This window comes from Pan paniscus, chromosome 11 (assembly GCF_029289425.2).
Source record: "Pan paniscus chromosome 11, NHGRI_mPanPan1-v2.0_pri, whole genome shotgun sequence".
Taxonomy (NCBI): domain Eukaryota; kingdom Metazoa; phylum Chordata; class Mammalia; order Primates; family Hominidae; genus Pan; species Pan paniscus.
The window spans coordinates 103,081,260-103,091,240 of NC_073260.2; positions in this window are offsets into that span (position 1 = coordinate 103,081,260).

Sequence of the window (9,981 nt, forward strand, 5' to 3'; positions counted from 1 at the left end):
GCAAACTGAGAAGACAGTAGACTAGTATCTTCAAATACCATCTTAAGACGGTACAAATTTCAGGCTCTTTTTATGTTAAGGGCAGGCAGAAGAGGAAGGGGGTCAGGATAAATAGGTGACCATCAATAGCAGACAACTGGGCACCAGCACAGGTCCAAGGAATTTGAAAAATTCTTTGTTCTTTGTCAGGTCACAATGCTCCTATGAATCTTTAAGGTAACATAGTTAGTTTACATTCTTCTCCTTTAATCCCAGAGTTAGTTTTAAAAATTACATGATTGCTGTTTTTGCACGTTATCTCTGCTCTAAAATCATCCCAACCTACGTGCAAGAATGGGTGTAGGCCCCGTAAACAAAATGGAGTTAGTTATGTTAGGTATTTTGCTGTCTCACGGCTACAATTGCAACACAAAATGAATGCCTTTAAAGGGCTGCTTGCCAAGGAAGATCTGGCTTTAACTACAGACTCAGCCACATTGCTTAGTATGGTTGTCTTTGGCTGTCTATGGTTGGCATTACAATAGATGATATTTTCCAGTCTATATTACTATAGAAGGTTTTATCAAAAAATAAATGTTTACAAAGTGAAAATTGTAAGGAACACCTCTTAGAACCAAGCAGTTCCAAAACAAACAGAAACAAATATGGTGGGCGCACTGAGCACTTTCATGCATTGTTGTGCATCTATATAAGTGTCATATGCTTTATGAATTTTTGTTTTGCAATCATTTGTACTCCTTCATTCATTTATTCATTTTCCAATCCACTTATTCCGTTTCAGGGTCAAGGGTGGCAGGAACCTATCCTCACAGATCAGGGTGTAAGGTGGAAAACCCCACTGGACAGGAAGCTATTTAATCACAGGGCACATTCAAACACACACACACACTCACTCACTGAGACTGGAGAAATTTAGACAAACCAATTAACTTAACATACACATATTTGGGATGCAGGAGGAAACTGAAGTACCTGGAGAAAACTCATGCAGGCATGGGGAGAACTCCACACAGACAAGGCCCTGGTGGGCAGTCAGTTTCTTCTCTCATCAGTGTTACAAGGAAATGACATAGAATGAAATGTCATTATTGGGGGGTCTTCCTGTGACCCTTCTGTTCAAGAATTGTCTTCGTATTGTTGGTCTTTAAAGAAGGCTGCATTGTGAGCAGAATTTAAGAGATCCCTTGGACTGCACTGTCCCCATGAATAATTTTCCCTGCACTGTGATGACTTGCTGGGTTCTAGGGAGAAATCAAAAGTTTGCATCTGGGAACGGACTAACCCCCATCCTTCCCAATATTCTGCAGGCTGCTGTGGTGTCAGTGTTACCGATGCCATGGACACTGATGTTGGCCACAGCTCAACAGAACTCTGTGTTCTCAGAATCCACTTCATCTTCTCTCCTTCTGATAAGAATGATCTGAACAGTTGACTTAATGCTGCTCGTTGGTATTATTCCATCTCCTGAGTACCTGACACTGATGTCTATGCTTTAAACATCTCTGTCTTCCTTCCACATTCTCAGGCTGCTGCTGGCTTTTCCAGCTTATTCCAGTGCATGATGTGCGCTTTCATTGTTTGAACAAATGAGAGTCCTGTGCCTGGTGCAGTCTCTTCCTGAAGGAGTCAGAACATGGAAGCTTCTAAACAGAGTCACAGATGAGCTCCTGCATTCTTTATCAGCTCAATGGACATAGAGGTATAGGCAGGACTCCCTTCATTTACTGCATTTTGATGCCAGACTGGACATCAGTGGGTCTACACCCCTACAGCTCATGACTCACCTGGCAGGAAGGGTGGAAGTAAGGCCACATGCACACTCCTGCTTCTGAGTCTTGAAAAACAGGACTATCTCCAGAGGGTGCTGCATGGTGATACCTCGCCATGTCTCTCTGGGCACCGGGCACTGATCCCTGCCTCCCCACACCTTTTCTCAGGTGGACTAGATGTTCCTGGGTGGAGGTGGGCCTGGGAGCAGTAAAACCTGTCTCCTCAGTGGGACGAGGGCAGGGCCAGCGGCCCAGCACTCAGTGCCCCCACCACTCCCCCTGCCTAGGTGCCTCCAAACCTGCTACTGGGTTCCCCAATACTGTAGATTATATATAACAAGTTGAAAACTGTGAGATATGAAATGAGATATGGCTATAGAGATTTTTCAGGGGAGGGTGACAATATGAAGCCAAATCAGAACTTTTACATATAATATAAATATGGTAAAATTATAATATAAATATAAGGGAAAAATTACATTAAAATGTAAGCAGTTACCCAAGAATGGAAGGGGTTCTAATATTTGAAAGGCTAATTAGGCAATCACAAAGGACAGAACCAAGTGAATTAAAAAATGTTGATGTTGTCCTGACGCTAAACTGGTTCCCTACAATTGGTGGAGGAGGGAAAGGAAAAATGGTTTAACATGTAAATTAGGGCCCTCTAACCCACGAATAGAAGAGAAACAATCTAATGGTTGGGTTTCTAACCTGAGTCAGAGTTGAGAGATCCCTGCTAAATTGAACGCCTGCCCGGCTGCCTGAGCAACTGACCATGATTACTTCTTTAATTGCAATATTGCCAAGATGCCTCTCAATTCTACCCTGTTGACACCTGTGGCAGTCACTATATTCTCTGAAGTTACTTCATGTTAGTGCTCTCTCTAACTATTGAATCAAGATGGAACTGATGCAAGCTCATTCCTTATTCAAAGGGAAAGTAAGAATTTTCTCAATTATAAAGTCGAGGGGCATGATCTGATAGGAGGAGTAAATTAGTAAAACTGACAACTTATGCTAAAGAGTTAATGTACCTTCAATCAGGACAGTTTTCCTGATTTCCCTTGAAGTGCCACAGTCAGATGGGGTGGCTCTCACTTCCATGTGACCTGCAGTAAGTAGAGTGAGGGACGAGTCAGGAGGTCCTGGGAGGCTGCATAGGCTGGAGGCAAGGGACACCTCCTGCCCCTTTCTCTCCCCAGAGCTGCCCATTGTCCAAAGAGGACATGTCCTGCCTGAAGCTGGGAGTATCTCCCCTCTCTAGGACATGAAATTTAAAGAAATGGGCTCATTCCAGTGTTTGGGTCAGTTCTTTCCAGGAAATTTCCTCCTTTTAGCTCTGAAGAAAAAGCTGGTGGAAGGCGACAGACTTATACAGAGAACAGACCTGCCCACTGTCTCTGGTCTTGGCAGGTAGGTGGCTCTCTCACAGTGTGAAGTTACCCTTGATACCCCAAAAGCCAAAGAGATCAGGGAACTCAAGGCAAGGGAGAGCAGAGCTCCAGATGCAAGAAGGACCCACCCATGACTCTTGGGGTTCCTGAGGAAGACAGAGGACTCCATGTAGTCGGGGGGTCTGTGGCACCTTTTTTTTTTTTCAGTCTTCAAGGAATCCCAGGCTTTCTAGAAGTCTTCTCTACCTCCCTTTATGTGGTAGCCAGAACTCTGACGTTTCTGCTTAGTAATTTTCCAACCACTGACCACTAAATGCAGAGGCAGGGGCTTGTCGATGATAAGAGAGACCTAGATGGAAGATTGAAGGTGGCAGAAGGAAGGAGGGGCAGAAGTAAATGGAAGAACAAGTCTTAGAGGAGCCAGACTGGGGAGGTCTTAAGCTTCCCAAAAAGGCCAATGAAGTTTTACTTTTTTTTTTTTTTTTACCGGTAAAAATCCTGCCTACAAGAAAGGAAGCAAACAGAGGAATCAAGTTTATAATAAAAAAAGTTTAAGTTTACTGAAAAAAATTCCCATGGGATAAACAAGAGCCTAAGAAGAAAATCAGAAAGACTCTTAAAAAAATGGTAGCCTGGATATCAGCTTTAAATTAAGCTATTATTTGACCACAGAGCTCTTTTAAAAAAATACTTTTAAATCCCTTATCAGATTTCAGCAAGAAAAAACAACCAATATTTCTAATGTTTGAAACTTTCTTTTTTTTTCTCTTCTTTTAAAACAACGATACCTACCAAGCGACTCAGAACCGAAACCAAGTCTTTTGTGACTTAACCAAGGATACATGAGACATCATCAAAGAAATGCAAAGATGCAGCCCTCTCAAAATTCAGAGCTACCCCCACAAATAGCCAAAAGAAAGAAAGATTTAGATGCCTTGAGAGCTTGCAATAGGCAATATGTAAGCTTTTAATGGGAGCCTCCAACATTTGTTTAGCCCCCTTCACACACCAAAGTGTGTCCTGACAGGCAGCAAGCCAAGCTGGGTTCTCAGGACACAAAACAGGAAAATGACAGCTGTTCGTTGAAGGGAAAGGATCAATAACAAATGGGTCCCTGAAATCCAAATTTACGTAAGAGAACAGTTCAAACAAATGATCTCCTGCTGACCTGCATTTGGAAAGTAAGATATAAAGATAAATTTTTACCTTTAGTTCTTGACCAGAAACTACAGGCAGAGATTCAGAACTCACCTTGGTAAAAATTCTTACCTTTATTTGCCAGCTCTTTATCAGTTGTCCCAGGACCTCATCAATAGGTGAGTCAGGTGCTTCAGACATCCCATCTTCATCATCAGAACTATAAGGGCAGAAATAGTGTGATCTCTTTCCTTCCTATCAAAAGGGTCACAGCTGACATGCCTATAACAAGGCAGGTTAACAAGCGAGAAGCATAACACGTTTATTTAATCATCGTTTTATATAACTATGGAAGCCTTCAAAATGAAGACCCAAAGTACAGGAAAAAACTATCCATTTTTATGCTTACATTCCATGAGGAATGGGCAGCTGTGCAGAAATGTGATTAGACAAAAAGGGCATCATCTAATGCTAATATTCTGAGTAGGGGAAACCCAGCAAGGCCTTTCTGGTCAGATACTTCTTGGCCTCTCCATGCACCATTCCTTCCTCTTGGGTATGTGGCAGAGCCCTTTTTGGAATGGGGGTCTTAGTATCTACAATCAAACAAGGCAGGTCAGAGAATTTCTTTATGGCCAGTTCAGTTCTTACACACAAAGGTGAGGGAAAGTTCAAGTAATGTTTATAGGTTTTTATGGCTGGCTTTGGAGGGAAAGGGCTCTGGTTTCTATTACCAGCCTTGGGAAAGAGAGTTTCTACTTTTTATGGCTAGCCTCGGGAGATGAGGGGTGACAAACAGGAGGGCAGGAGAAGGCCAGAGAGAAACTTTGCTTCTGAGGCTGCTTCTTAGATCTTCACTTTGGCGTATTATTTTCCGAGCTTCAATAGGAGTGAAGAATGAGATCCAGAAAAGCTGGGGAAGAAGGAGAGAACTGTGCTGGGTATTGGAATCAGCAAATGAATGGTATGTCTATTTCACTTAGGTTTAAGAAAATAAACTCTTCCAGATTTTTCTGTAAGATACTGTTTCCTGACTGAATATACAAATGAGACTTATCTTCAGTATGAAGGGTGACTTATTTTTCAGTTTTCTCCAGAATACTCCAAGAATTCTGCTTTTTATATGTGTTACGGAGATTTAGGAGAGTATTCCCTTTTCTGCTCTTTCTTTCTTTCTTTCTTTTTTTTTTTTTTTTTTTTTTTTTTTGATGGAGTCTCGCTCTGTCACCCAGGCTGGAGTGCAGTGGCGCCATCTCAGTTCACTGCAACCTCTGGCTCCAGGGTTCAAGAGATTCTCCTGTGTCAGCCTCCCAAATAGCTGGGATTACAGGCACCCATCACCACGCCTGGCTAATTTTTGTATTTTTAGTAGGGATGGGGTTTACAATGTTGGCCAGGCTGGTGTTGAATTCCTGAACTCAAGTGATTCACCCACCTCGGCTTCCAAAGTGCTGGGATTACAGGCGTGAGCCACGGCACCCAGTCCCTTTTTTAGTGTGTATATATAAATTAAGGAAATAATAACCATATATTTATAAAACAAGAAAATAACTGTAAATATACATATGTGTGTATATATGTACATATATATATCATAATGTGTGATATACATATGTGTGTATATATGTACATATATATATATCACAATGTGTGGCCTGAGGGATACATGAAGAGACTCCTCTGCAATTTCAGGCTCTTCCTTGCTGCTAACTCAAGAATTCGCACAGACATCCTGTTGGAACATCTCAATGAAAATATATTGCTGATTACAAAAATACACCTCAAATCATACCAGAATTGATACACTTTGAATGAATAAACCTCACTAGCTCTCTGGTAACAATACTATTCTTTCACATTCGTTAGCTCTTGTGAGACTTCTCTCTTTTGATACCAAGGCAGAGTTTTTACTATTAAGTGGAAGAACTGTCAAGATCATAATTCAAAGTGACAATGAGAATATTATTTTATTTGTTAATGTTTGAAGTCTAATAATAGGAATGATCTGTGAAACTAAAATTGTACTATTAATAGTTGTTTAATGCACTATTAAACACGAACTTGTTCTGGATACTATTAAGTTCCAGTCAAGATTGGTCGGTCTGCCTGTCCCCTGGAGTCCCATACGTTGTATGTGGAGAGGGTGATCCTAGAGGCTGGTATGCACTGTGGTCTATAGGCAAGGAATACATCTCTCTCTATATCCCTATAACTGTCGGTTCCAAAAAATGCATGCCCTGATGGTAGCCAGAAACTGATTCTCTTTGTATTAGACCAAGGGTAAGGAACAGGCTTATGACAGCATTAGCATCGTTTCTTGCCAAGAAGCATAATTTTTGCAGCATAAAGAGAAATGCCCAGAAGTGATGGGTTTCTGCATAGATCAGAAATCAGCCCTCCAGTCTTGGTGGCTGCCCTTGTCACCTTTGGCTACCAGGGGCTGTGATCCCCTGAGAGGTTTTCAGGAGACTGCACATAAATTACATTCTGCTTTCTCTTTCCTTTTCATTAAGTTACTATTACATCATACTCAGCGGAAATTCAGGAAATCCTCTCTTGCAGGTGGTTCTGCAAAACCTAGAAATTTTATTTCACTTCTGCTTAGCACTTGTGGCACTCTGATCTTTAGGGAAACCATCAAGCTGAAACCACAACAGAACAGAAAACAGCTCCGTGTGAATGGGCAGGAAGGTGAAGGGAGTAAAGCCAGAGAGAGAATGTGCCAGGTGCCATAATCAGTCAAGAAACATCACATGTCTTCTGCGCATCAATCTGCATGATTATTCTCTTGTCTCAGGTATTTATACAAGCCACCATTTCCTGACTGAATATAAATAGGACACTTTGAAGTGAGGAATGACAATTTTTCAGCCTCTCTACAGTTCATGACAGAATCTGTGGGTTTTTTTTTTTTAGGCTGCTTCCTTTGAAGGTCAATTCCTGAAAGGTATGACACAACAGATCCTAAAAATCTTACAGAAAGACAAATACTATTCCTATCTACAGCTGTATGAAGAAAAGGAGGAAAATACTTATCATCGTTTAACTCCTTGAGTGAGGTGTGATCTCAGCTTACTGCAATCTCCACCTCCTGGGTACAAGCAATTTTCCAGCCTAAGCCTCCTGAGTAGCTGGGATTACAGACGCCCACCACCATGCCCAGCTAATTTTTGTATTTTTAGTAGAGACAGGGTTTCACCATGTTGACCAGGCAACATGGTGGAAGATACTGTGGTAGGTGCTTTAAACTGCATGTGTTCCTTTATGATCACAACTATATAAATTTTCTGAATCCATTTTATTTATGAGAAAACTCAGGCTCAAAGAGATTGAGTTTCTTAACACCACACATACATGTAAGCAGAATGAAATTTCAGTGTCAAATTCTTTGTAATATAGTGTAAATTATGGGTGATTTTGTCAGTTTTGTATTCTGAGTTTCAGTTATAATTTTTTTTTTTTTTTTTTTTTTTTGAGACGGCATGCTTGCTCTGTCACCCAGGCTGGAGTGCAGTAGCATGATCTTGGCTCACTGCAAGCTCCGCCTCCTGGATTCATGCCATTCTCTTGTCTCAGCCTCCCCAGTAGCTGGGACTACAGGTGCCTGCCACCACGCCCAGCTAATTTTTTGTATTTTTTAGTAGAGACGGGGTTTCACTGTGTTAGCCAGGATGGTCTCGATCTCCTGACCTCGTGATCCTCCTGCCTCGGACTCCCAAAGTTCTGGGATTACAGGCATGAGCCACAGCACCCGGCCCAGTTATAATTGTTAAATCTTTTTTTTTCTTGTGAATTCTACACAATTCTTTCTTGTTCTCTGAATTTCCATGGTTCATACTGCATTTTCAGTTGGTTATGACCAATTTTTTCTTTATCTTAAGTATTGAGACAGAGATTCGTTGATTCCCTTTTCATTATTAATTTGTGAAGGAAGTTTTCAGTCTTTATGTTGATGGTAATTTAGTTATTTTTGGATTGGCATAAGATTGTAATATTCATAACATCAGGAAAAGTTGCCAAGAAGTAATATATGAGCTCTACCAGAAAATAAAATGTGTTAAAAGCTGAAGTAAAATTATAGTAAACCAGTGTTACAATTACGCAAGTTAAGTAACTTAATTAATAAAGCCAGTAGGTCCAGGAATCATTATATTATCAGTATTAATTAAATATTGTGATGATGGATTGAATTAGTTTTCTATTCCCACCTACAGAATTAAGGCAGCTTACTGATATTCAAAGTAGTATTTATTTAAAAAATGAAAAATTATTATTGTAATTAAACATTTTAATTTAACATAAATATACTAAACATATCAATATGGTTGCCAGTACATCAGTTACACGAAATCTATCCAGAAAAAATATACTGCAAAAAAGAAAAAAAGCTGTGTACAAAAACAATAATCCACATTCTTTTCAAATTCCATTCTATTTCCATCTTCACGTCAGAGTCACTAACTTCTCTTACTTGGATCCTACTCCAGTATGACTTCTACTTATTAATTCCACCAAACCAGCTCTCTCACTAAGATTGCCAATGCCATCTATTTCCCAATTACTGGGCAGTTTTAATCCCTATCTTGGGAAAATCTACTGATTCATCTTCCCAGCACATTTATCTTCTTAAATACACTTTTATCACAGTATCAGTCCATTGTTGCAGTGCTACAAAGAAATAGCTGAGACTGGGTAAATTATAAGAAAAGAGGTTTAATTGCCTCACAATTCTGCAGGCTATACAGGAAGCATGGCAGCATCTGCTTCTGGGGAGGCTTCAGGGAGGAAGGTAAAGTGAGAGCAAGAGGAAGGGTAGGGGTAGGTGCCACACACTTTTAAACAACTAGATCTCAGGAGAGCTCACTATCACCATGACAGCACCAAAGGGGATGGTGTTAAACCATGAGAAATAGCCATGACCCAGTCACCCCGCACCAGGCCCTACCTCCAACACTGGGGATTGCAATTCCACATGAGATTTGGGCAGGGACACAGATCCAAACCATATTAATCACCAATCTCTCTTGTTGTTAGTCTAATATAAGGGACACCACCTCTGGTTCCTCTGCGTCTCTTCTCTTCCCTCACTTTAAAGGTGGAAGGTCCTCAAAATCCTGCTTAAGTCCTTTTCTCTGTCTACACTCTCTCCACGCATGAGCACTTCCATTTCTGGGATTTTGCTTGCCATGTATGAACCCCCAGCAACTGCATTCCTTGTAAGTTGCAAACTCATATATCCAACTGGCAATAGACATTTTCTACTAGTTGTTTACCAGTCAACTTATTGAGGATATCTGTTTGTTTTTATTTCCTCACGTGTCTCAGTTTACCGACTGCTGAGAGAAATCATTAGTTGCTCCTTCTTCTTATAGTATTTAGGATAACTGATATTAAGTATGATTACCATTTTTAGTTTTATTCCATACAAAAACCAAATATGCAAGGGAGTAGGAAGTAGATTTATTGTATTCAGCTTTATATCTTGAGTACAACATACAACCTGGTTTAGAGAAAGGTCATTTTTACTTACATCTTACATATAATAATGATAAGCAAATAAAATATACCCTTTATTCTCTAATCAGGTTGCACAGTCAGGCTAGGAATTTCATATTAAAGAATGAACACATACAGGAAGTTCCTATAGTAAAAGTTTAATGAACAACACAAAATAATGGATT